The following is a 24,997-nucleotide window of genomic DNA, read 5'->3' on the forward strand; positions in this document are numbered from 1 at the left end:
GCGCTGGTTACTCTGCTGCGCTTAAAATTTCTTTTTTGGTTTGCTACAATGCCTTTTCTGAAACGTTGTCTCCTTCTGCTGGAACACTGACTTCTTTCATTTAATGCCTGCAGACTATAAAAGAGAACCCAACCCAAAAAGTTTGGTTGATTAGTCTGTGGCATTCTGTTAAACTGTTGCTTATGGCGGTCTCTGTGAGCTTCTCAGCGACATTCAGCCAGCCAGGTATCCTGCCTGCAGTAGATGGAATGTGGCAATGGAACGCTGGCTGCGCGTGTCATAATAGGCTCTGAGCCTTTATATACCTGTGCACAGCAGCAGCCACCTTCAGTCTGCTGCTGGACAGCCAGCAGCAGCAGCAGCAGGAGAGGTATGTAATCAGGAGCCCTCCTGCTAAGGGTAGACAGCTGCTCGTTCCACCCCACCCCCCGCCTTAATTGGTTCTCCTCCCTTCCAACGGTGTTGAGGCGGGTGGGAACAGCAGGGGGTGAAGGTGCTGTGTTTAAAGAGGTGGAGTTATGCAGATCTAAAACGCGTGGATTGCAGCAGCAGCAAGCCGAAAAGTGCAGGCATGTAAGGGATCTAGAGGTTGACAACATGTCTTCTTAACGGGAGTCCAGGAGCTCATCTCCACAAATGGACTTTTCAGGATCCTTGGGTGGCTCCGTAGTTTGAAACCAATTCTGGTTATCGCTTCTCGGCCTTTTGGCTAAGATCAAGTGTAGTATCTGTTCTTATCAGTTTAATATCTGATACGTCCCCTATCTGGGGACCATATATTAAATGGATTTTTAGAACAGGGAGATGGAAAAAGAGCTTGCTCTGTCCACTCCACGCATTGACCTGGTATTGCAGTATCTCCAGGACCGGTGCACCCCTTCTTTAATGCAGTTTCTAAAATCAGAAAGAATTGAATTCAATGTTTTTTGTTCATTTTGCTTGTTTGTCGGATTTTGGGATGGACTCTTTTTCTTTGCTTTTCTTCTCCTCATTGGATTTTTCATGTTCAAAGTTGCAGAAGCCAGATTACAAGCTCATTTTGGTTCAACTTCAGCAACTGTGCATTGCATTGCCATGTAATGTGATGCAATGCTATCTTTCTAGCTCTCCCTTTTTACTTCCTTTTGGATAAACAGACATATTAGGCAAGCATTTTGGAGCTTTCACCTAAATAACTACAGGTGGTGAGATAAGCTGCACAATATAATTGACCTTTCAGTATATTGTTGCACACACACCATCTATTTAGCAAATGCCCTTGTTATCAACAGCAGCCTTTTAAACTCACCTGAGCTAACAGGTATGTGCGCTGGTTACTCTGCTGCGCTTAAAATTTCTTTTTTGGTTTGCTACAATGCCTTTTCTGAAACGTTGTCTCCTTCTGCTGGAACACTGACTTCTTTCATTTAATGCCTGCAGACTATAAAAGAGAACCCAACCCAAAAAGTTTGGTTGATTAGTCTGTGGCATTCTGTTAAACTGTTGCTTATGGCGGTCTCTGTGAGCTTCTCAGCGACATTCAGCCAGCCAGGTATCCTGCCTGCAGTAGATGGAATGTGGCAATGGAACGCTGGCTGCGCGTGTCATAATAGGCTCTGAGCCTTTATATACCTGTGCACAGCAGCAGCCACCTTCAGTCTGCTGCTGGACAGCCAGCAGCAGCAGGAGAGGTATGTAATCAGGAGCCCTCCTGCTAAGGGTAGACAGCTGCTCGTTCCACCCCACCCCCCGCCTTAATTGGTTCTCCTCCCTTCCAACGGTGTTGAGGCGGGTGGGAACAGCAGGGGGTGAAGGTGCTGTGTTTAAAGAGGTGGAGTTATGCAGATCTAAAACGCGTGGATTGCAGCAGCAGCAAGCCGAAAAGTGCAGGCATGTAAGGGATCTAGAGGTTGACAACATGTCTTCTTAACGGGAGTCCAGGAGCTCATCTCCACAAATGGACTTTTCAGGATCCTTGGGTGGCTCCGTAGTTTGAAACCAATTCTGGTTATCGCTTCTCGGCCTTTTGGCTAAGATCAAGTGCAGTATGCCTGGTCTGGTCATTTAAAGGCTAGTACAGCTATGCTGTACTAAAAGGAGTGGTGGAGAGAGAAGGCGAACCTGGAAAGGATGGGAGTAGTTGTCCACTTCGCAGGGACCGGGGATGCCCGGGTCCGTAATGGTTTCAGGATCGAGGTCGCGCAGGAGAAGAGAATGCATTTTTCACTGGGATACCTGGTCAATATGGTGCTTTATGACATACTGAAGGTAAAGAAGGAGGAGATCGTATGCCTGCAGGAATTCAGGAGAGAGGGACGGTATGTGCTTGTTTTTTCTTCTGTTGGTGCATGCCAGAACCTGTACAGAGCCCTCAGGGAAAATGCTGACAATGACTTGCTTTCAGGACTTACTTTCACAGTCCTTTATTCTAGAGGGGACATACCCTTAGTGGTTTTCATGCATAATCCCTTTGTCCCCCTGGAAGAAATAGCAGATTTCCTTAAAAGACATTGTTCCTATGTACAGTATGCCCACAGAGTAGTTAGCATGGAGTCTGGACTGTGGACTGGGAAGCACAAGTTCTTTGTCCGTTTTGGGATAGACCCTCAGGGCCCTGGGGGTTTCCACTATCCCCCTTTAAATTTCAGCATTGGCAGGAATAATGGATATTTATTTTTCCCTGAAGCCCCCTTTTACTGCCGCAAATGTAACTCCTATGGCCACATGCAGGAGAACTGCCCTGAAGCAATGCTCTGCAGAAAATGTAATCTACCTGGGCACCGTGCAAAGGACTGCCCCAACCCTGTTGTATGTAATGGCTGTGGGGAGTCTGGACATGTGTACAGGGATTGCAGGGCACGCACTGGTGGAGCCAGGCTGTATGCCCAGGTTGCCTCTGCCAGCCCTGTAATGCCTGGTAGCAATGCTCTGCAGCAGAGCCGACCTCATGGAGCTGACTCCATTGTCAGCGAAGAGTTACTTGCCTCCTCAGCTGCAGGTAATCAGCTGCCCTCAGGCAATCAGCTGCTGAATCTGACACCTGTGAGTGCTGCCGTCCCTGTGACTCAGAGCGCTCCAGCAGCAGCCTCTGTATCTGCAGTGAGAGCGGGAGGCGGAGCTATGGAGCCAGTGACGTCGGAGGGGGCGGAGCTAGACATGGAGCTCAGCGAGCAGCTCCCAGTACTTGTGTCTGCCTGTGGTGAAGGAGATATGGAGGAGGCACTGAGCAGAACGCCCCATGTCTCCTGGGACAAGCTGCAGGCAGATGAAGAGGAGGAGCAGAGTGTCAGTGCCAGTGGCACTAAGTGTGAAATAAAGGAGCAGGGGGATTTCACAGCAGCAGCAAGGTCCTCTGAAGAGACCAGGGGGAATGCTGTGAAGAAACCCCGCCTCGCTTATCATTATGCAGATGAGGGCAGTGAAAGTCCCATGAGTGAGCGGGCTTATCCAGACTTGGTTTTCTCCCCTGATTGCGATTTTTTAGAGGGGGTTCCTGCCCTCACCTGTTACCAGTCCGGCTGCCAGCCCCCAGAAGGACAAGGCTGATACAGAAATGGGGGACATGTAGAAATCTCCATAAGAAAGTTCTGATATGGCTTCCAAAGCTTCACTTAATGTCCTATCCTTAAATGTGAGGCAGATGAAATCTAAAGGACGCAGGTGTACTGTGCTCAGGTATATCAGATCATTGGGAGCAGATATTTACTGCCTGCAGGAGTGCGGATTATCAGAAGTGCCGGACGATCAGGACTGGCCTCATGGACAGCACATCTGGTCTGGGTCTAATGTAAATAAGAACGATGGTGTGGGGATCCTGCTGGGGAACGCAGAGTGCAGCATGGACAGCTACACAGTGGTGGAGGTGGGGAGGTGCATTATTGCCATAGTGAAATATAGGGGGTGGCGGGTAAGAATAGTTAACATCTATAGTCCTACCGGAAAAGAGGAGCGTCTTGCTCTCTTGGAAAAGGTTCAGTTATTTTTGCCAGGAAAGATTCCTACCATTTTTGTTGGTGACTTTAATTGTGTTACGGATGAAACCGGTGATGTAACCGGGAAAAAATTATCCCATTTAATTTCAGATTTTTCTTTTTCAGATGCCGCTACTTTAAGGTCGGACAATCCACCACCTACATATAGGGCGGACAGAGGGGGGATCGAATCACGTATTGACAGGATGCTTTTCTCCAAAAATCTGGAGTGCATTAGTTTTAAGCAGTGTGCGGTCCCCTTCTCGGACCACGAGTGTTTGAGGGGTATGTTCAGACAGAAAGGGAGCTTTGTGCATGGGAGGGGTGTATGGAAGCTGAATGTGAGGTTGCTAGAGGATGAAAGAGTGATGAGTGAGTTTAAAAAGAAGTATGAAAGGTGGGGATACTATAAAAACAGGTTTGCATGTGTGTTAGAATGGTGGGATTGGGTGAAGCAAGAAATCCAAAAATTTTTCAGAAAATGGGGCTACAAGAAAGCCGCCATATATAGAAATAAATTCAAAGAATTAAATATGAGGATTGAATGGTTGAAAAAATGCAGTATGTCTGGGATTGATGTGAGTGATTTGTTAGTGGAAGCAAAGAATGAGTTAAAACGTGTGATTGAGAAAAAGGGGAAAGAAATAATGTACAGAACCAAAATAGAACACCTGGAAAAAAACGAAAAATGTACCAGATACTTTTTCAAAAAAATGAATGGGAAAAAAATGGATATGGATGAATTACTGGATGAGAATGATGTGAGTATAACTGGAGAGGGTGTGATTGAGGAGGTGAATGGTTTCTATAGTAGACTGTATGGGGATAAATGGATTGATTCTGGTTTGATGGGTGAAGTGTTAGGTAGCTTGGAAGATAAATTGGATAATGATGAATGTGAGAACTTGTGTGAGGATGTGATTCTGGATGAAGTGAGAAAGGTGGTGTTCAGTGCTCAGAAAAACAAAACACCAGGTAAAGATGGTATACCAGTAGAGTTGTATGTGAAAGCGTGGGAGTGCATGGGTGCGGATCTGACGCAAGTATGTAAGTATATGTGGGAGAATGGAGAACTGTGTGAATCTATGAAAGAAGGTGTGGTTGTGTTAATCTATAAAAAAGGTGAAAAGAAAAAACTGGGGAATTGGAGGCCAATAACGCTTCTAAATTCCGACTACAAGGTGTATAGCAAGATTTTAGCAAACCGTATGCGTGAAGTGATTGGGAAGGTTGTCAAGGATGATCAAGTGTGTGCTGTGCCTGGGAGATGTATAAGTGATAATCTGTTGTTGTTGAGAGATGTGCTGGGAGACTGTAGAGATAGAAAGCAGAAGTGTATGTTGTTGGCTTTAGATTTTGAGAAGGCGTTTGATAGAGTGTCGCATGTGTTTATGTTTGAAGTGTTAGAAAAAATGGGTTTCCCTAAGAAGTTCCTAGATGGTGTGAGATGTTTGTATGATGATGTGACGAGTGAAGTTTTAGTGAATGGTTGGTTGTGTGATAAATTCCTGATTAAATCAGGTGTTAGACAGGGGTGCCCTCTCTCCCCTGTTTTGTTTGTTAGTGTGATTGAACCTTTGTTATGTATGATTAGGAGAGAGAAAGCGATAAGAGGAATGCTAATACCTGGGAGTAAAGGAATGAATGTCAAGGTGCTGGGATATATGGATGATGTGGTGATTGTGAGTGAGAGTATTGCGTCTATGAGTAGAGTGAAGTTATTATTGGATTTTTTCTGTGGTGCGTCTGCTTTTAGGGTAAACTGGGATAAATGTTGTTTTAAGTGTTTTGGTGATAGTAGGATTAAGATGGATGGTGTGACATGTATGGAAGGGTCGATTAAAGTCTTGGGTATATTGCTGAATGATGATCTGAAGGGTACTGAAAGTTGGGATGAGTGTGGGTTACGGATAGAGAAGAAACTGAATTTTTGGCGAATGCGTGAGTTGACATTGAATGGAAAGGTACTTATAATTAAGGCAGTAATACTTCCAATATTACTTTATGTTGCTGGGGTCTTTCCGTCTCCATACAAAAAAATAAAAAGAGTACAAAAATTAATTTTTACTTTTTTTTGGGGGAGTAAAATGGAAAAATTAAAGAGAGAATATTTATACAAAACATATCAGAATGGTGGTCTGAATTTTCCTGATATTGAAATATTCCTGAGCCTTAATTATATTAAAACGGTGGTAGTGCTAATGGGTAAAAAGAACAAAGGTGCATATATGTTGCGATATATGGCTGGATGGATGTTGTATGGGTTATGCTGGGTGAAAAAAGATGGAAGTGTGCCTGTGGCTTTTAAATGTCCTGTGTGGTATGAGGTGATTGAAAGGTTTGTTAGAAAGAATGATTTGCTGGCTGTGTCTATGTGTGAGTTTGAGAAACCAAAAGCGGTGATGGGAAAAATGAGAGCAAATGAGATTGAATGTAATATTAATGATTTAAGATTTAATGAAGTGGCGGATGCATGGGAAAAATTGGGTACGCATGGTATGTCGAATAAACAGAAGGATGTGGTGTGGATGGCTTTGCATGATATACTGCCTGTGAGAGATGTGCAAAAGAGAAGAGATTTGATCAGAACGAATGTATGTCCAAGAGAAGGGTGTGGAGCGAGTGAGACTGTGAGACATGTGATGTGGGATTGTGATTATGCATATAGTGTGTGGAAAGGTGTGGGTGGTCTATGTAAGGAATTAGCAGGTGTGAGTTATATTAACTGGAGAGTGGCTATGTTTGGTATTGGTGCATGTGGAAAGGTGAATGAAAGGATTTTGTGGTTAATAATGGTGTGTGTCATGGAAAGCCTTTGGGATGTGAGAAACCTGGCTTTGTTCAAAAGAAAAACTGTACCTATTAATGACTGTATTCGGTTAATTCTATCTAGGTTGTACCTTATATATAAATGGGACAAGAGTAGAGGTGGTGGATTGGACGCTGAGGGCATTTGGAAGGTCATGAAATGGCGTCATCTGGTAAAGTACCAGTAATTTTATGTACCTTCATGAGAGTAATATAGCACAAATATACTAACTCTGATTTTGGAAACATAAATTTATAAAAAGAATAAAGATTAACCATGATGATGAGTTATAGTTGAGCAACTATTTGAAGGTTTTGGCGGACTTTCATACTGTTGTTTACAACAACCTGAATGGTTTTAAAAAAAAAAAAAAAAAAATCTGTTCTTATCAGTTTAATATCTGATACGTCCCCTATCTGGGGACCATATATTAAATGGATTTTTAGAACAGGGAGATGGAAAAAGAGCTTGCTCTGTCCACTCCACGCATTGACCTGGTATTGCAGTATCTCCAGGACCGGTGCACCCCTTCTTTAATGCAGTTTCTAAAATCAGAAAGAATTGAATTCAATGTTTTTTGTTCATTTTGCTTGTTTGTCGGATTTTGGGATGGACTCTTTGGCTTTGCTTTTCTTCTCCTCATTGGATTTTTCATGTTCAAAGTTGCAGAAGCCAGATTACAAGCTCATTTTGGTTCAACTTCAGCAACTGTGCATTGCATTGCCATGTAATGTGATGCAATGCTATCTTTCTAGCTCTCCCTTTTTACTTCCTTTTGGATAAACAGACATATTAGGCAAGCATTTTGGAGCTTTCACCTAAATAACTACAGGTGGTGAGATAAGCTGCACAATATAATTGACCTTTCAGTATATTGTTGCACACACACCATCTATTTAGCAAATGCCCTTGTTATCAACAGCAGCCTTTTAAACTCACCTGAGCTAACAGGTATGTGCGCTGGTTACTCTGCTGCGCTTAAAATTTCTTTTTTGGTTTGCTACAATGCCTTTTCTGAAACGTTGTCTCCTTCTGCTGGAACACTGACTTCTTTCATTTAATGCCTGCAGACTATAAAAGAGAACCCAACCCAAAAAGTTTGGTTGATTAGTCTGTGGCATTCTGTTAAACTGTTGCTTATGGCGGTCTCTGTGAGCTTCTCAGCGACATTCAGCCAGCCAGGTATCCTGCCTGCAGTAGATGGAATGTGGCAATGGAACGCTGGCTGCGCGTGTCATAATAGGCTCTGAGCCTTTATATACCTGTGCACAGCAGCAGCCACCTTCAGTCTGCTGCTGGACAGCCAGCAGCAGCAGCAGCAGGAGAGGTATGTAATCAGGAGCCCTCCTGCTAAGGGTAGACAGCTGCTCGTTCCACCCCACCCCCCGCCTTAATTGGTTCTCCTCCCTTCCAACGGTGTTGAGGCGGGTGGGAACAGCAGGGGGTGAAGGTGCTGTGTTTAAAGAGGTGGAGTTATGCAGATCTAAAACGCGTGGATTGCAGTAGCAGCAAGCCGAAAAGTGCAGGCATGTAAGGGATCTAGAGGTTGACAACATGTCTTCTTAACGGGAGTCCAGGAGCTCATCTTCACAAATGGACTTTTCAGGATCCTTGGGTGGCTCCGTAGTTTGAAACCAATTCTGGTTATCGCTTCTCGGCCTTTTGGCTAAGATCAAGTGTAGTATCTTTCGAAATGGCGGTTTTGGATGTTGGCCGCCCTAGTAGATTGATACATTATGCACACTGGGGTTTAGGCGCTTGTTAGTACGCCAGGTGGCTAATATAGTGATCTGGTGGAAAGCATGGCCCCCCAGGATCGACGCCATTGGGCCGGGGAAGATCGAAAGCCCGAAGTGTGAAGTGCCCCAGGAGTGGTGACCCTGGGGTGCCTTAACTCACTGGGATTGGGAACCCCACTTGAGTTTATGGCACATTTGCACTAGCACTTCAATATTTCTTTCTTCACACACACCCTTATTCCGGGCCTTCTGGCCTTAGGATGGGGAATTTTTCAATTCCCGGTCGAAGGTCCGGGCAGTATTATACTGTGAAACCTTCACTATTTATTTAATTTTTTTTTGTCACTGTGTGTCCACTTTTTCACGTGTGTCCACGTCCTTACTAGGATTTTGTCGGGATGCGGTTCCCTTACGGGTTCCTCTCTTGGCAGGTCTAGGGGGGGAGTGTGTGGCCATCAGGTTCCGCTCCCCCCTGAACCCCACTGGCTCTCCTCTTTCGGGAGGAGAGCGTTGTTGGCTCCCCTCTTCCGGGAGGGGAGCACAGTCTTTGGCTCCCAGTGCCTTGCTCGGGTGAGAAATCGGGCAGGTATTGGGGGTAAGATTGGGTCGCCTCTGGCTCCGGCTGGAGGTGGCTATTTGTCCCTGTTCCTCGCTGTGGCCTTCTGGCTCGGAGGGACGGGGAATGGTTTGGGGGACCCTTCTCCTTTTGGAGAGGGTTTCAAGAAGACCAGCATCCTAGTGCACTTTTTTTTGTGGCACTTGTCACTTTTTTAAGCGCACTCGGGTTTTGTACACGAATTCGGGCTTTCGATAAAAAAAATAAAAAAAAAATCTGTTCTTATCAGTTTAATATCTGATACGTCCCCTATCTGGGGACCATATATTAAATGGATTTTTAGAACAGGGAGATGGAAAAAGAGCTTGCTCTGTCCACTCCACGCATTGACCTGGTATTGCAGTATCTCCAGGACCGGTGCACCCCTTCTTTAATGCAGTTTCTAAAATCAGAAAGAATTGAATTCAATGTTTTTTGTTCATTTTGCTTGTTTGTCGGATTTTGGGATGGACTCTTTGGCTTTGCTTTTCTTCTCCTCATTGGATTTTTCATGTTCAAAGTTGCAGAAGCCAGATTACAAGCTCATTTTGGTTCAACTTCAGCAACTGTGCATTGCATTGCCATGTAATGTGATGCAATGCTATCTTTCTAGCTCTCCCTTTTTACTTCCTTTTGGATAAACAGACATATTAGGCAAGCATTTTGGAGCTTTCACCTAAATAACTACAGGTGGTGAGATAAGCTGCACAATATAATTGACCTTTCAGTATATTGTTGCACACACACCATCTATTTAGCAAATGCCCTTGTTATCAACAGCAGCCTTTTAAACTCACCTGAGCTAACAGGTATGTGCGCTGGTTACTCTGCTGCGCTTAAAATTTCTTTTTTGGTTTGCTACAATGCCTTTTCTGAAACGTTGTCTCCTTCTGCTGGAACACTGACTTCTTTCATTTAATGCCTGCAGACTATAAAAGAGAACCCAACCCAAAAAGTTTGGTTGATTAGTCTGTGGCATTCTGTTAAACTGTTGCTTATGGCCGTCTCTGTGAGCTTCTCAGCGACATTCAGCCAGCCAGGTATCCTGCCTGCAGTAGATGGAATGTGGCAATGGAACGCTGGCTGCGCGTGTCATAATAGGCTCTGAGCCTTTATATACCTGTGCACAGCAGCAGCCACCTTCAGTCTGCTGCTGGACAGCCAGCAGCAGCAGCAGCAGGAGAGGTATGTAATCAGGAGCCCTCCTGCTAAGGGTAGACAGCTGCTCGTTCCACCCCACCCCCCGCCTTAATTGGTTCTCCTCCCTTCCAACGGTGTTGAGGCGGGTGGGAACAGCAGGGGGTGAAGGTGCTGTGTTTAAAGAGGTGGAGTTATGCAGATCTAAAACGCGTGGATTGCAGCAGCAGCAAGCCGAAAAGTGCAGGCATGTAAGGGATCTAGAGGTTGACAACATGTCTTCTTAACGGGAGTCCAGGAGCTCATCTCCACAAATGGACTTTTCAGGATCCTTGGGTGGCTCCGTAGTTTGAAACCAATTCTGGTTATCGCTTCTCGGCCTTTTGGCTAAGATCAAGTGTAGTATCTGTTCTTATCAGTTTAATATCTGATACGTCCCCTATCTGGGGACCATATATTAAATGGATTTTTAGAACAGGGAGATGGAAAAAGAGCTTGCTCTGTCCACTCCACGCATTGACCTGGTATTGCAGTATCTCCAGGACCGGTGCACCCCTTCTTTAATGCAGTTTCTAAAATCAGAAAGAATTGAATTCAATGTTTTTTGTTCATTTTGCTTGTTTGTCGGATTTTGGGATGGACTCTTTGGCTTTGCTTTTCTTCTCCTCATTGGATTTTTCATGTTCAAAGTTGCAGAAGCCAGATTACAAGCTCATTTTGGTTCAACTTCAGCAACTGTGCATTGCATTGCCATGTAATGTGATGCAATGCTATCTTTCTAGCTCTCCCTTTTTACTTCCTTTTGGATAAACAGACATATTAGGCAAGCATTTTGGAGCTTTCACCTAAATAACTACAGGTGGTGAGATAAGCTGCACAATATAATTGACCTTTCAGTATATTGTTGCACACACACCATCTATTTAGCAAATGCCCTTGTTATCAACAGCAGCCTTTTAAACTCACCTGAGCTAACAGGTATGTGCGCTGGTTACTCTGCTGCGCTTAAAATTTCTTTTTTGGTTTGCTACAATGCCTTTTCTGAAATGTTGTCTCCTTCTGCTGGAACACTGACTTCTTTCATTTAATGCCTGCAGACTATAAAAGAGAACCCAACCCAAAAAGTTTGGGTGATTAGTCTGTGGCATTCTGTTAAACTGTTGCTTATGGCGGTCTCTGTGAGCTTCTCAGCAACATTCAGCCAGCCAGGTATCCTGCCTGCAGTAGATGGAATGTGGCAATGGAACGCTGGCTGCGCGTGTCATAATAGGCTCTGAGCCTTTATATACCTGTGCACAGCAGCAGCCACCTTCAGTCTGCTGCTGGACAGCCAGCAGCAGCAGCAGCAGGAGAGGTATGTAATCAGGAGCCCTCCTGCTAAGGGTAGACAGCTGCTCGTTCCACCCCACCCCCCGCCTTAATTGGTTCTCCTCCCTTCCAACGGTGTTGAGGCGGGTGGGAACAGCAGGGGGTGAAGGTGCTGTGTTTAAAGAGGTGGAGTTATGCAGATCTAAAACGCGTGGATTGCAGCAGCAGCAAGCCGAAAAGTGCAGGCATGTAAGGGATCTAGAGGTTGACAACATGTCTTCTTAACGGGAGTCCAGGAGCTCATCTCCACAAATGGACTTTTCAGGATCCTTGGGTGGCTCCGTAGTTTGAAACCAATTCTGGTTATCGCTTCTCGGCCTTTTGGCTAAGATCAAGTGTAGTATCTTTCGAAAAGGCGGTTTTGGATGTTGGCCGCCCTAGTAGATTGATACATTATGCACACTGGGGTTTAGGCGCTTGTTAGTACGCCAGGTGGCTAATATAGTCATCTGGTGGAAAGCATGGCCCCCCAGGATCGACGCCATTGGGCCGGGGAAGATCGAAAGCCCGAAGTGTGAAGTGCCCCAGGAGTGGTGACCCTGGGGTGCCTTAACTCACTGGGATTTTGAACCCCACTTGAGTTTATGGCACATTTGCACAAGCACTTCAAATTTTCTTTCTTCGCACACACCCTTATTCCGGGCCTTCTGGCCTTAGGATGGGGAATTTTTCAATTCCCGGTCGAAGGTCCGGGCAGTATTATACTGTGAAACCTTCACTATTTATTTAATTTCTTTGTCACTGTGTGTCCACTTATTCACGTGTGTCACGTCCTACTAGGATTTTGTCGGGATGCGGTTCCCTTACGGGTTCCTCTCTTGGCAGGTCTAGGGGGGGAGTGTGTGGCCATCAGGTTCCGCTCCCCCCTGAACCCCCCTGGCTCTCCTCTTTCGGGAGGAGAGCGTTGTTGGCTCCCCTCTTCCGGGAGGGGAGCACAGTCTTTGGCTCCCAGTGCCTTGCTCGGGTGAGAACTCGGGCAGGTGCTGGGGGTAAGATTGGGTCGCCTCTGGCTTCGGCTGGAGGTGGCTTTTTGTCCCTGTTCCTCGCTGTGGCCTTTTGGCTCGGAGGGACGGGGAATGGTTTGGGGGACCCTTCTCCTTTTGGAGAGGGTTTCAAGAAGACCAGCATCCTAGTGCACTTTTTTTGTGGCACTTGTCACTTTTTTAAGCGCACTCGGGTTTTGTACACGAATTCGGGCTTTCGATAAAAAATAAAAAAATCTGTTCTTATCAGTTTAATATCTGATACGTCCCCTATCTGGGGACCATATATTAAATGGATTTTTAGAACAGGGAGATGGAAAAAGAGCTTGCTCTGTCCACTCCACGCATTGACCTGGTATTGCAGTATCTCCAGGACCGGTGCACCCCTTCTTTAATGCAGTTTCTAAAATCAGAAAGAATTGAATTCAATGTTTTTTCTTCATTTTGCTTGTTTGTCGGATTTTGGGATGGACTCTTTGGCTTTGCTTTTCTTCTCCTCATTGGATTTTTCATGTTCAAAGTTGCAGAAGCCAGATTACAAGCTCATTTTGGTTCAACTTCAGCAACTGTGCATTGCATTGCCATGTAATGTGATGCAATGCTATCTTTCTAGCTCTCCCTTTTTACTTCCTTTTGGATAAACAGACATATTAGGCAAGCATTTTGGAGCTTTCACCTAAATAACTACAGGTGGTGAGATAAGCTGCACAATATAATTGACCTTTCAGTATATTGTTGCACACACACCATCTATTTAGCAAATGCCCTTGTTATCAACAGCAGCCTTTTAAACTCACCTGAGCTAACAGGTATGTGCGCTGGTTACTCTGCTGCGCTTAAAATTTCTTTTTTGGTTTGCTACAATGCCTTTTCTGAAACGTTGTCTCCTTCTGCTGGAACACTGACTTCTTTCATTTAATGCCTGCAGACTATAAAAGAGAACCCAACCCAAAAAGTTTGGTTGATTAGTCTGTGGCATTCTGTTAAACTGTTGCTTATGGCGGTCTCTGTGAGCTTCTCAGCGACATTCAGCCAGCCAGGTATCCTGCCTGCAGTAGATGGAATGTGGCAATGGAACGCTGGCTGCGCGTGTCATAATAGGCTCTGAGCCTTTATATACCTGTGCACAGCAGCAGCCACCTTCAGTCTGCTGCTGGACAGCCAGCAGCAGCAGCAGCAGGAGAGGTATGTAATCAGGAGCCCTCCTGCTAAGGGTAGACAGCTGCTCGTTCCACCCCACCCCCCGCCTTAATTGGTTCTCCTCCCTTCCAACGGTGTTGAGGCGGGTGGGAACAGCAGGGGGTGAAGGTGCTGTGTTTAAAGAGGTGGAGTTATGCAGATCTAAAACGCGTGGATTGCAGCAGCAGCAAGCCGAAAAGTGCAGGCATGTAAGGGATCTAGAGGTTGACAACATGTCTTCTTAACGGGAGTCCAGGAGCTCATCTCCACAAATGGACTTTTCAGGATCCTTGGGTGGCTCCGTAGTTTGAAACCAATTCTGGTTATCGCTTCTCGGCCTTTTGGCTAAGATCAAGTGTAGTATCTGTTCTTATCAGTTTAATATCTGATACGTCCCCTATCTGGGGACCATATATTAAATGGATTTTTAGAACAGGGAGATGGAAAAAGAGCTTGCTCTGTCCACTCCACGCATTGACCTGGTATTGCAGTATCTCCAGGACCGGTGCACCCCTTCTTTAATGCAGTTTCTAAAATCAGAAAGAATTGAATTCAATGTTTTTTGTTCATTTTGCTTGTTTGTCGGATTTTGGGATGGACTCTTTGGCTTTGCTTTTCTTCTCCTCATTGGATTTTTCATGTTCAAAGTTGCAGAAGCCAGATTACAAGCTCATTTTGGTTCAACTTCAGCAACTGTGCATTGCATTGCCATGTAATGTGATGCAATGCTATCTTTCTAGCTCTCCCTTTTTACTTCCTTTTGGATAAACAGACATATTAGGCAAGCATTTTGGAGCTTTCACCTAAATAACTACAGGTGGTGAGATAAGCTGCACAATAAAATTGACCTTTCAGTATATTGTTGCACACACACCATCTATTTAGCAAATGCCCTTGTTATCAACAGCAGCCTTTTAAACTCACCTGAGCTAACAGGTATGTGCGCTGGTTACTCTGCTGCGCTTAAAATTTCTTTTTTGGTTTGCTACAATGCCTTTTCTGAAACGTTGTCTCCTTCTGCTGGAACACTGACTTCTTTCATTTAATGCCTGCAGACTATAAAAGAGAACCCAACCCAAAAAGTTTGGTTGATTAGTCTGTGGCATTCTGTTAAACTGTTGCTTATGGCGGTCTCTGTGAGCTTCTCAGCGACATTCAGCCAGCCAGGTATCCTGCCTGCAGTAGATGGAATGTGGCAATGGAACGCTGGCTGCGCGTGTCATAATAGGCTCTGAGCCTTTATATACCTGTGCACAGCAGCAGCCACCTTCAGTCTGCTGCTGGACAGCCAGCAGCAGCAGCAGCAGGAGAGGTATGTAATCAGGAGCCCTCCTGCTAAGGGTAGACAGCTGCTCGTTCCACCCCACCCCCCGCCTTAATTGGTTCTCCTCCCTTCCAACGGTGTTGAGGCGGGTGGGAACAGCAGGGGGTGAAGGTGCTGTGTTTAAAGAGGTGGAGTTATGCAGATCTAAAACGCGTGGATTGCAGCAGCAGCAAGCCGAAAAGTGCAGGCATGTAAGGGATCTAGAGGTTGACAACATGTCTTCTTAACGGGAGTCCAGGAGCTCATCTCCACAAATGGACTTTTCAGGATCCTTGGGTGGCTCCGTAGTTTGAAACCAATTCTGGTTATCGCTTCTCGGCCTTTTGGCTAAGATCAAGTGTAGTATCTGTTCTTATCAGTTTAATATCTGATACGTCCCCTATCTGGGGACCATATATTAAATGGATTTTTAGAACAGGGAGATGGAAAAAGAGCTTGCTCTGTCCACTCCACGCATTGACCTGGTATTGCAGTATCTCCAGGACCGGTGCACCCCTTCTTTAATGCAGTTTCTAAAATCAGAAAGAATTGAATTCAATGTTTTTTCTTCATTTTGCTTGTTTGTCGGATTTTGGGATGGACTCTTTGGCTTTGCTTTTCTTCTCCTCATTGGATTTTTCATGTTCAAAGTTGCAGAAGCCAGATTACAAGCTCATTTTGGTTCAACTTCAGCAACTGTGCATTGCATTGCCATGTAATGTGATGCAATGCTATCTTTCTAGCTCTCCCTTTTTACTTCCTTTTGGATAAACAGACATATTAGGCAAGCATTTTGGAGCTTTCACCTAAATAACTACAGGTGGTGAGATAAGCTGCACAATATAATTGACCTTTCAGTATATTGTTGCACACACACCATCTATTTAGCAAATGCCCTTGTTATCAACAGCAGCCTTTTAAACTCACCTGAGCTAACAGGTATGTGCGCTGGTTACTCTGCTGCGCTTAAAATTTCTTTTTTGGTTTGCTACAATGCCTTTTCTGAAACGTTGTCTCCTTCTGCTGGAACACTGACTTCTTTCATTTAATGCCTGCAGACTATAAAAGAGAACCCAACCCAAAAAGTTTGGTTGATTAGTCTGTGGCATTCTGTTAAACTGTTGCTTATGGCGGTCTCTGTGAGCTTCTCAGCGACATTCAGCCAGCCAGGTATCCTGCCTGCAGTAGATGGAATGTGGCAATGGAACGCTGGCTGCGCGTGTCATAATAGGCTCTGAGCCTTTATATACCTGTGCACAGCAGCAGCCACCTTCAGTCTGCTGCTGGACAGCCAGCAGCAGCAGGAGAGGTATGTAATCAGGAGCCCTCCTGCTAAGGGTAGACAGCTGCTCGTTCCACCCCACCCCCCGCCTTAATTGGTTCTCCTCCCTTCCAACGGTGTTGAGGCGGGTGGGAACAGCAGGGGGTGAAGGTGCTGTGTTTAAAGAGGTGGAGTTATGCAGATCTAAAACGCGTGGATTGCAGCAGCAGCAAGCCGAAAAGTGCAGGCATGTAAGGGATCTAGAGGTTGACAACATGTCTTCTTAACGGAAGTCCAGGAGCTCATCTCCACAAATGGACTTTTCAGGATCCTTGGGTGGCTCCGTAGTTTGAAACCAATTCTGGTTATCGCTTCTCGGCCTTTTGGCTAAGATCAAGTGTAGTATCTGTTCTTATCAGTTTAATATCTGATACGTCCCCTATCTGGGGACCATATATTAAATGGATTTTTAGAACAGGGAGATGGAAAAAGAGCTTGCTCTGTCCACTCCACGCATTGACCTGGTATTGCAGTATCTCCAGGACCGGTGCACCCCTTCTTTAATGCAGTTTCTAAAATCAGAAAGAATTGAATTCAATGTTTTTTGTTCATTTTGCTTGTTTGTCGGATTTTGGGATGGACTCTTTGGCTTTGCTTTTCTTCTCCTCATTGGATTTTTCATGTTCAAAGTTGCAGAAGCCAGATTACAAGCTCATTTTGGTTCAACTTCAGCAACTGTGCATTGCATTGCCATGTAATGTGATGCAATGCTATCTTTCTAGCTCTCCCTTTTTACTTCCTTTTGGATAAACAGACATATTAGGCAAGCATTTTGGAGCTTTCACCTAAATAACTACAGGTGGTGAGATAAGCTGCACAATATAATTGACCTTTCAGTATATTGTTGCACACACACCATCTATTTAGCAAATGCCCTTGTTATCAACAGCAGCCTTTTAAACTCACCTGAGCTAACAGGTATGTGCGCTGGTTACTCTGCTGCGCTTAAAATTTCTTTTTTGGTTTGCTACAATGCCTTTTCTGAAATGTTGTCTCCTTCTGCTGGAACACTGACTTCTTTCATTTAATGCCTGCAGACTATAAAAGAGAACCCAACCCAAAAAGTTTGGTTGATTAGTCTGTGGCATTCTGTTAAACTGTTGCTTATGGCGGTCTCTGTGAGCTTCTCAGCGACATTCAGCCAGCCAGGTATCCTGCCTGCAGTAGATGGAATGTGGCAATGGAACGCTGGCTGCGCGTGTCATAATAGGCTCTGAGCCTTTATATACCTGTGCACAGCAGCAGCCACCTTCAGTCTGCTGCTGGACAGCCAGCAGCAGCAGCAGCAGGAGAGGTATGTAATCAGGAGCCCTCCTGCTAAGGGTAGACAGCTGCTCGTTCCACCCCACCCCCCGCCTTAATTGGTTCTCCTCCCTTCCAACGGTGTTGAGGCGGGTGGGAACAGCAGGGGGTGAAGGTGCTGTGTTTAAAGAGGTGGAGTTATGCAGATCTAAAACGCGTGGATTGCAGCAGCAGCAAGCCGAAAAGTGCAGGCATGTAAGGGATCTAGAGGTTGACAACATGTCTTCTTAACGGGAGTCCAGGAGCTCATCTCCACAAATGGACTTTTCAGGATCCTTGGGTGGCTCCGTAGTTTGAAACCAATTCTGGTTATCGCTTCTCGGCCTTTTGGCTAAGATCAAGTGCAGTGATTTAGCGATTGCTGCCTTGGTTTTGGTTGGAGGTGTCTGGGGTACCTGGCTCGTCGGCCTTGGGGGATCGTCCTTACTTAATTGTGGGGACTTCACCCCCTTGCTGCTATAGGCGTGTCGGCTTAGTCCCCAGACAACGGGAAGTGATCATACTCGCTCCTTCTGTGTGTTGGAGTGGAGATTACGCTCATTCTGTTGGAGAATCATGGCAACAGAGGCGGAGTTGTGGCCGAAGTTGGAGGTTCCAGAACATGCACGTGTGGAGACCGCTTTCCGGATTTTTGTCCGGAGAGACTGTCAGAAGGTTAAGGACTTTCGGTTTATTATGAAGGAGATCATCTTGGGTGTCGCAAAGGTGAAAAAAGAAGACATCGTGGCAGTTATGGATTATCCCCAAAAGGGTGTCTATGACGTGTTTTTTGAGTCTAGGAAGATTTTGGAGAACTATATGGATTCTTTTGATGAATTGAGACATGAGAAGTTTGTTGGAATTCGGTTTCAACGTCACGTATTTAGTAGTGAAAAGATGGTGACAGTGAAGATGTTTTCACCACTGGTTCCAGAAGAGGACATTGTCACGTTTTTGAGTGGTTTTGCCAAGTCTGTAGTATCAAAAGGTAAAGTAATGAATGAATTCGGAGTATGGACGGGAAAGTGGAAATTTTTTGTGGAATTTAACATGAACAAGGATAGGAGTTTTTCCTACCCGCCTCAAAGGTTTAAGCTTGGTAAAGTAAGTGGGAATTTATTCTTTAATGGGATGGATTCCTTTTGTTCAATTTGTGAGGTATATGGTCATAAACGTGAAGACTGTACTGCAGAAAAGTGTTGGAAGTGTAAAGCGGAAGGACATGTTTCTAAATCATGTCCAGTAGAAAGGAATAAGTGTAACCTGTGTATGGAAATTGGGCATAGGTTTAAGGAATGCCCAAAGAGAAAGAGTAATAAGGAGAAGATGGAAAGTGCAAAGGCGGAAAAGAAAGAAAAAAAGAAGACGGTAGAGGTTCAGAGGCAAACAGAAGAGGAGGAAGCTGATAAAGAAATGGACAAAGTTAAAAAAGGAATTGCGGAAATGAAGGGAAGTGGTGTGTGTTTTGAAGCTTTTTTTCCAAAGGTAATCGCAAGTGTGAAGGCAAATAAAGAGAGGTTTTTTGAAACCTATAAGGTGGGAAGGACATGGATAGATTATGTGAATACAAACTTTGAATCTTTCTCGCAAGAGAAAGGACTGTTGGAGTATTTAACATATTATGCGTTGAAGGGAGGAATGCAGTAATGTGTTTTGTTTCCTTCCTCTATATATTATGTGTCTGAGAGGAAATACTGGTTGTTGTTTTGTTTTTTTTGTATATGCATTACATAATGTTTTTTTTGTTTTAAAATGACACGATGATGGATTTGGTCCATCACCGTTTTCAGAAGTATGGAATCGAGATGGTACTTGTAATCTGAGTGTTATGGGAAAAAGATCTGTTCTTATCAGTTTAATATCTGATACGTCCCCTATCTGGGGACCATATATTAAATGGATTTTTAGAACAGGGAGATGGAAAAAGAGCTTGCTCTGTCCACTCCACGCATTGACCTGGTATTGCAGTATCTCCAGGACCGGTGCACCCCTTCTTTAATGCAGTTTCTAAAATCAGAAAGAATTGAATTCAATGTTTTTTGTTCATTTTGCTTGTTTGTCGGATTTTGGGATGGACTCTTTGGCTTTGCTTTTCTTCTCCTCATTGGATTTTTCATGTTCAAAGTTGCAGAAGCCAGATTACAAGCTCATTTTGGTTCAACTTCAGCAACTGTGCATTGCATTGCCATGTAATGTGATGCAATGCTATCTTTCTAGCTCTCCCTTTTTACTTCCTTTTGGATAAACAGACATATTAGGCAAGCATTTTGGAGCTTTCACCTAAATAACTACAGGTGGTGAGATAAGCTGCACAATATAATTGACCTTTCAGTATATTGTTGCACACACACCATCTATTTAGCAAATGCCCTTGTTATCAACAGCAGCCTTTTAAACTCACCTGAGCTAACAGGTATGTGCGCTGGTTACTCTGCTGCGCTTAAAATTTCTTTTTTGGTTTGCTACAATGCCTTTTCTGAAATGTTGTCTCCTTCTGCTGGAACACTGACTTCTTTCATTTAATGCCTGCAGACTATAAAAGAGAACCCAACCCAAAAAGTTTGGTTGATTAGTCTGTGGCATTCTGTTAAACTGTTGCTTATGGCGGTCTCTGTGAGCTTCTCAGCGACATTCAGCCAGCCAGGTATCCTGCCTGCAGTAGATGGAATGTGGCAATGGAACGCTGGCTGCGCGTGTCATAATAGGCTCTGAGCCTTTATATACCTGTGCACAGCAGCAGCCACCTTCAGTCTGCTGCTGGACAGCCAGCAGCAGCAGCAGCAGGAGAGGTATGTAATCAGGAGCCCTCCTGCTAAGGGTAGACAGCTGCTCGTTCCACCCCACCCCCCACCTTAATTGGTTCTCCTCCCTTCCAACGGTGTTGAGGCGGGTGGGAACAGCAGGGGGTGAAGGTGCTGTGTTTAAAGAGGTGGAGTTATGCAGATCTAAAACGCGTGGATTGCAGCAGCAGCAAGCCGAAAAGTGCAGGCATGTAAGGGATCTAGAGGTTGACAACATGTCTTCTTAACGGGAGTCCAGGAGCTCATCTCCACAAATGGACTTTTCAGGATCCTTGGGTGGCTCCGTAGTTTGAAACCAATTCTGGTTATCGCTTCTCGGCCTTTTGGCTAAGATCAAGTGTAGTATCTGTTCTTATCAGTTTAATATCTGATACGTCCCCTATCTGGGGACCATATATTAAATGGATTTTTAGAACAGGGAGATGGAAAAAGAGCTTGCTCTGTCCACTCCACGCATTGACCTGGTATTGCAGTATCTCCAGGACCGGTGCACCCCTTCTTTAATGCAGTTTCTAAAATCAGAAAGAATTGAATTCAATGTTTTTTGTTCATTTTGCTTGTTTGTCGGATTTTGGGATGGACTCTTTGGCTTTGCTTTTCTTCTCCTCATTGGATTTTTCATGTTCAAAGTTGCAGAAGCCAGATTACAAGCTCATTTTGGTTCAACTTCAGCAACTGTGCATTGCATTGCCATGTAATGTGATGCAATGCTATCTTTCTAGCTCTCCCTTTTTACTTCCTTTTGGATAAACAGACATATTAGGCAAGCATTTTGGAGCTTTCACCTAAATAACTACAGGTGGTGAGATAAGCTGCACAATATAATTGACCTTTCAGTATATTGTTGCACACACACCATCTATTTAGCAAATGCCCTTGTTATCAACAGCAGCCTTTTAAACTCACCTGAGCTAACAGGTATGTGCGCTGGTTACTCTGCTGCGCTTAAAATTTCTTTTTTGGTTTGCTACAATGCCTTTTCTGAAATGTTGTCTCCTTCTGCTGGAACACTGACTTCTTTCATTTAATGCCTGCAGACTATAAAAGAGAACCCAACCCAAAAAGTTTGGTTGATTAGTCTGTGGCATTCTGTTAAACTGTTGCTTATGGCGGTCTCTGTGAGCTTCTCAGCGACATTCAGCCAGCCAGGTATCCTGCCTGCAGTAGATGGAATGTGGCAATGGAACGCTGGCTGCGCGTGTCATAATAGGCTCTGAGCCTTTATATACCTGTGCACAGCAGCAGCCACCTTCAGTCTGCTGCTGGACAGCCAGCAGCAGCAGCAGCAGGAGAGGTATGTAATCAGGAGCCCTCCTGCTAAGGGTAGACAGCTGCTCGTTCCACCCCACCCCCCACCTTAATTGGTTCTCCTCCCTTCCAACGGTGTTGAGGCGGGTGGGAACAGCAGGGGGTGAAGGTGCTGTGTTTAAAGAGGTGGAGTTATGCAGATCTAAAACGCGTGGATTGCAGCAGCAGCAAGCCGAAAAGTGCAGGCATGTAAGGGATCTAGAGGTTGACAACATGTCTTCTTAACGGGAGTCCAGGAGCTCATCTCCACAAATGGACTTTTCAGGATCCTTGGGTGGCTCCGTAGTTTGAAACCAATTCTGGTTATCGCTTCTCGGCCTTTTGGCTAAGATCAAGTGTAGTATCTGTTCTTATCAGTTTAATATCTGATACGTCCCCTATCTGGGGACCATATATTAAATGGATTTTTAGAACAGGGAGATGGAAAAAGAGCTTGCTCTGTCCACTCCACGCATTGACCTGGTATTGCAGTATCTCCAGGACCGGTGCACCCCTTCTTTAATGCAGTTTCTAAAATCAGAAAGAATTGAATTCAATGTTTTTTGTTCATTTTGCTTGTTTGTCGGATTTTGGGATGGACTCTTTGGCTTTGCTTTTCTTCTCCTCATTGGATTTTTCATGTTCAAAGTTGCAGAAGCCAGATTACAAGCTCATTTTGGTTCAACTTCAGCAACTGTGCATTGCATTGCCATGTAATGTGATGCAATGCTATCTTTCTAGCTCTCCCTTTTTACTTCCTTTTGGATAAACAGACATATTAGGCAAGCATTTTGGAGCTTTCACCTAAATAACTACAGGTGGTGAGATAAGCTGCACAATATAATTGACCTTTCAGTATATTGTTGCACACACACCATCTATTTAGCAAATGCCCTTGTTATCAACAGCAGCCTTTTAAACTCACCTGAGCTAACAGGTATGTGCGCTGGTTACTCTGCTGCGCTTAAAATTTCTTTTTTGGTTTGCTACAATGCCTTTTCTGAAACGTTGTCTCCTTCTGCTGGAACACTGACTTCTTTCATTTAATGCCTGCAGACTATAAAAGAGAACCCAACCCAAAAAGTTTGGTTGATTAGTCTGTGGCATTCTATTAAACTTTTGCTTATGGCGGTCTCTGTGAGCTTCTCAGCGACATTCAGCCAGCCAGGTATCCTGCCTGCAGTAGATGGAATGTGGCAATGGAACGCTGGCTGCGCGTGTCATAATAGGCTCTGAGCCTTTATATACCTGTGCACAGCAGCAGCCACCTTCAGTCTGCTGCTGGACAGCCAGCAGCAGCAGCAGCAGGAGAGGTATGTAATCAGGAGCCCTCCTGCTAAGGGTAGACAGCTGCTCGTTCCACCCCACCCCCCGCCTTAATTGGTTCTCCTCCCTTCCAACGGTGTTGAGGCGGGTGGGAACAGCAGGGGGTGAAGGTGCTGTGTTTAAAGAGGTGGAGTTATGCAGATCTAAAACGCGTGGATTGCAGCAGCAGCAAGCCGAAAAGTGCAGGCATGTAAGGGATCTAGAGGTTGACAACATGTCTTCTTAACGGGAGTCCAGGAGCTCATCTCCACAAATGGACTTTTCAGGATCCTTGGGTGGCTCCGTAGTTTGAAACCAATTCTGTTTATCGCTTCTCGGCCTTTTGGCTAAGATCAAGTGTAGTATCTGTTCTTATCAGTTTAATATCTGATACGTCCCCTATCTGGGGACCATATATTAAATGGATTTTTAGAACAGGGAGATGGAAAAAGAGCTTGCTCTGTCCACTCCACGCATTGACTTGGTATTGCAGTATCTCCAGGACCGGTGCACCCCTTCTTTAATGCAGTTTCTAAAATCAGAAAGAATTGAATTCAATGTTTTTTGTTCATTTTGCTTGTTTGTCGGATTTTGGGATGGACTCTTTGGCTTTGCTTTTCTTCTCCTCATTGGATTTTTCATGTTCAAAGTTGCAGAAGCCAGATTACAAGCTCATTTTGGTTCAACTTCAGCAACTGTGCATTGCATTGCCATGTAATGTGATGCAATGCTATCTTTCTAGCTCTCCCTTTTTACTTCCTTTTGGATAAACAGACATATTAGGCAAGCATTTTGGAGCTTTCACCTAAATAACTACAGGTGGTGAGATAAGCTGCACAATATAATTGACCTTTCAGTATATTGTTGCACACACACCATCTATTTAGCAAATGCCCTTGTTATCAACAGCAGCCTTTTAAACTCACCTGAGCTAACAGGTATGTGCGCTGGTTACTCTGCTGCGCTTAAAATTTCTTTTTTGGTTTGCTACAATGCCTTTTCTGAAACGTTGTCTCCTTCTGCTGGAACACTGACTTCTTTCATTTAATGCCTGCAGACTATAAAAGAGACCCCAACCCAAAAAGTTTGGTTGATTAGTCTGTGGCATTCTGTTAAACTGTTGCTTATGGCGGTCTCTGTGAGCTTCTCAGCGACATTCAGCCAGCCAGGTATCCTGCCTGCAGTAGATGGAATGTGGCAATGGAACGCTGGCTGCGCGTGTCATAATAGGCTCTGAGCCTTTATATACCTGTGCACAGCAGCAGCCACCTTCAGTCTGCTGCTGGACAGCCAGCAGCAGCAGCAGCAGTAGAGGTATGTAATCAGGAGCCCTCCTGCTAAGGGCAGACAGCTGCTCGTTCCACCCCACCCCCCGCCTTAATTGGTTCTCCTCCCTTCCAACGGTGTTGAGGCGGGTGGGAACAGCAGGGGGTGAAGGTGCTGTGTTTAAAGAGGTGGAGTTATGCAGATCTAAAACGCGTGGATTGCAGCAGCAGCAAGCCGAAAAGTGCAGGCATGTAAGGGATCTAGAGGTTGACAACATGTCTTCTTAACGGGAGTCCAGGAGCTCATCTCCACAAATGGACTTTTCAGGATCCTTGGGTGGCTCCGTAGTTTGAAACCAATTCTGGTTATCGCTTCTCGGCCTTTTGGCTAAGATCAAGTGTAGTATCTGTTCTTATCAGTTTAATATCTGATACGTCCCCTATCTGGGGACCATATATTAAATGGATTTTTAGAACAGGGAGATGGAAAAAGAGCTTGCTCTGTCCACTCCACGCATTGACCTGGTATTGCAGTATCTCCAGGACCGGTGCACCCCTTCTTTAATGCAGTTTCTAAAATCAGAAAGAATTGAATTCAATGTTTTTTGTTCATTTTGCTTGTTTGTCGGATTTTGGGATGGACTCTTTGGCTTTGCTTTTCTTCTCCTCATTGG

General features: G+C 44.8%; 12 non-coding genes and 3 pseudogenes across 12 annotated transcripts; all 15 read left to right on the forward strand.

Annotated features, from left to right (window-relative positions):
- Window positions 1-689: 689 nt before the first annotated feature.
- LOC141176600 (U2 spliceosomal RNA) lies at window positions 690-880 on the forward strand. The gene has a single exon (XR_012253272.1). It is a non-coding gene; the product is annotated as a U2 spliceosomal RNA (small nuclear RNA).
- Window positions 881-7,110: 6,230 nt separating this feature from the next.
- LOC141177808 (U2 spliceosomal RNA) lies at window positions 7,111-7,290 on the forward strand (annotated as a pseudogene).
- A 1,115-nt stretch (window positions 7,291-8,405) lies between these two features.
- On the forward strand, window positions 8,406-8,585 carry LOC141178092 (U2 spliceosomal RNA; annotated as a pseudogene).
- A 711-nt stretch (window positions 8,586-9,296) lies between these two features.
- On the forward strand, window positions 9,297-9,482 carry LOC141177884 (U2 spliceosomal RNA). The gene has a single exon (XR_012254411.1). It is a non-coding gene; the product is annotated as a U2 spliceosomal RNA (small nuclear RNA).
- A 1,115-nt stretch (window positions 9,483-10,597) lies between these two features.
- On the forward strand, window positions 10,598-10,788 carry LOC141176601 (U2 spliceosomal RNA). The gene has a single exon (XR_012253273.1). It is a non-coding gene; the product is annotated as a U2 spliceosomal RNA (small nuclear RNA).
- A 1,115-nt stretch (window positions 10,789-11,903) lies between these two features.
- Window positions 11,904-11,995, forward strand: LOC141178146 (U2 spliceosomal RNA; annotated as a pseudogene).
- Window positions 11,996-12,784: 789 nt separating this feature from the next.
- LOC141177802 (U2 spliceosomal RNA) lies at window positions 12,785-12,970 on the forward strand. The gene has a single exon (XR_012254350.1). It is a non-coding gene; the product is annotated as a U2 spliceosomal RNA (small nuclear RNA).
- A 1,115-nt stretch (window positions 12,971-14,085) lies between these two features.
- Window positions 14,086-14,276, forward strand: LOC141176603 (U2 spliceosomal RNA). Its single transcript, XR_012253275.1, has one exon. It is a non-coding gene; the product is annotated as a U2 spliceosomal RNA (small nuclear RNA).
- Window positions 14,277-15,391: 1,115 nt separating this feature from the next.
- Window positions 15,392-15,582, forward strand: LOC141176604 (U2 spliceosomal RNA). The gene has a single exon (XR_012253276.1). It is a non-coding gene; the product is annotated as a U2 spliceosomal RNA (small nuclear RNA).
- A 1,109-nt stretch (window positions 15,583-16,691) lies between these two features.
- LOC141176605 (U2 spliceosomal RNA) lies at window positions 16,692-16,882 on the forward strand. Its single transcript, XR_012253277.1, has one exon. It is a non-coding gene; the product is annotated as a U2 spliceosomal RNA (small nuclear RNA).
- Window positions 16,883-19,476: 2,594 nt separating this feature from the next.
- On the forward strand, window positions 19,477-19,658 carry LOC141177851 (U2 spliceosomal RNA). Its single transcript, XR_012254387.1, has one exon. It is a non-coding gene; the product is annotated as a U2 spliceosomal RNA (small nuclear RNA).
- A 1,115-nt stretch (window positions 19,659-20,773) lies between these two features.
- Window positions 20,774-20,964, forward strand: LOC141176606 (U2 spliceosomal RNA). The gene has a single exon (XR_012253278.1). It is a non-coding gene; the product is annotated as a U2 spliceosomal RNA (small nuclear RNA).
- Window positions 20,965-22,079: 1,115 nt separating this feature from the next.
- On the forward strand, window positions 22,080-22,270 carry LOC141176607 (U2 spliceosomal RNA). Its single transcript, XR_012253279.1, has one exon. It is a non-coding gene; the product is annotated as a U2 spliceosomal RNA (small nuclear RNA).
- A 1,115-nt stretch (window positions 22,271-23,385) lies between these two features.
- LOC141177421 (U2 spliceosomal RNA) lies at window positions 23,386-23,576 on the forward strand. The gene has a single exon (XR_012254017.1). It is a non-coding gene; the product is annotated as a U2 spliceosomal RNA (small nuclear RNA).
- A 1,115-nt stretch (window positions 23,577-24,691) lies between these two features.
- LOC141176609 (U2 spliceosomal RNA) lies at window positions 24,692-24,882 on the forward strand. Its single transcript, XR_012253280.1, has one exon. It is a non-coding gene; the product is annotated as a U2 spliceosomal RNA (small nuclear RNA).
- The last annotated feature ends 115 nt before the right edge of the window (window positions 24,883-24,997 follow it).

The sequence above is a fragment of the Phyllobates terribilis genome, unplaced genomic scaffold (genome assembly GCF_046119375.1).
Source record: "Phyllobates terribilis strain yellow unplaced genomic scaffold, ASM4611937v1 Scaffold_27__1_contigs__length_16484149, whole genome shotgun sequence".
NCBI lineage: Eukaryota > Metazoa > Chordata > Amphibia > Anura > Dendrobatidae > Phyllobates > Phyllobates terribilis.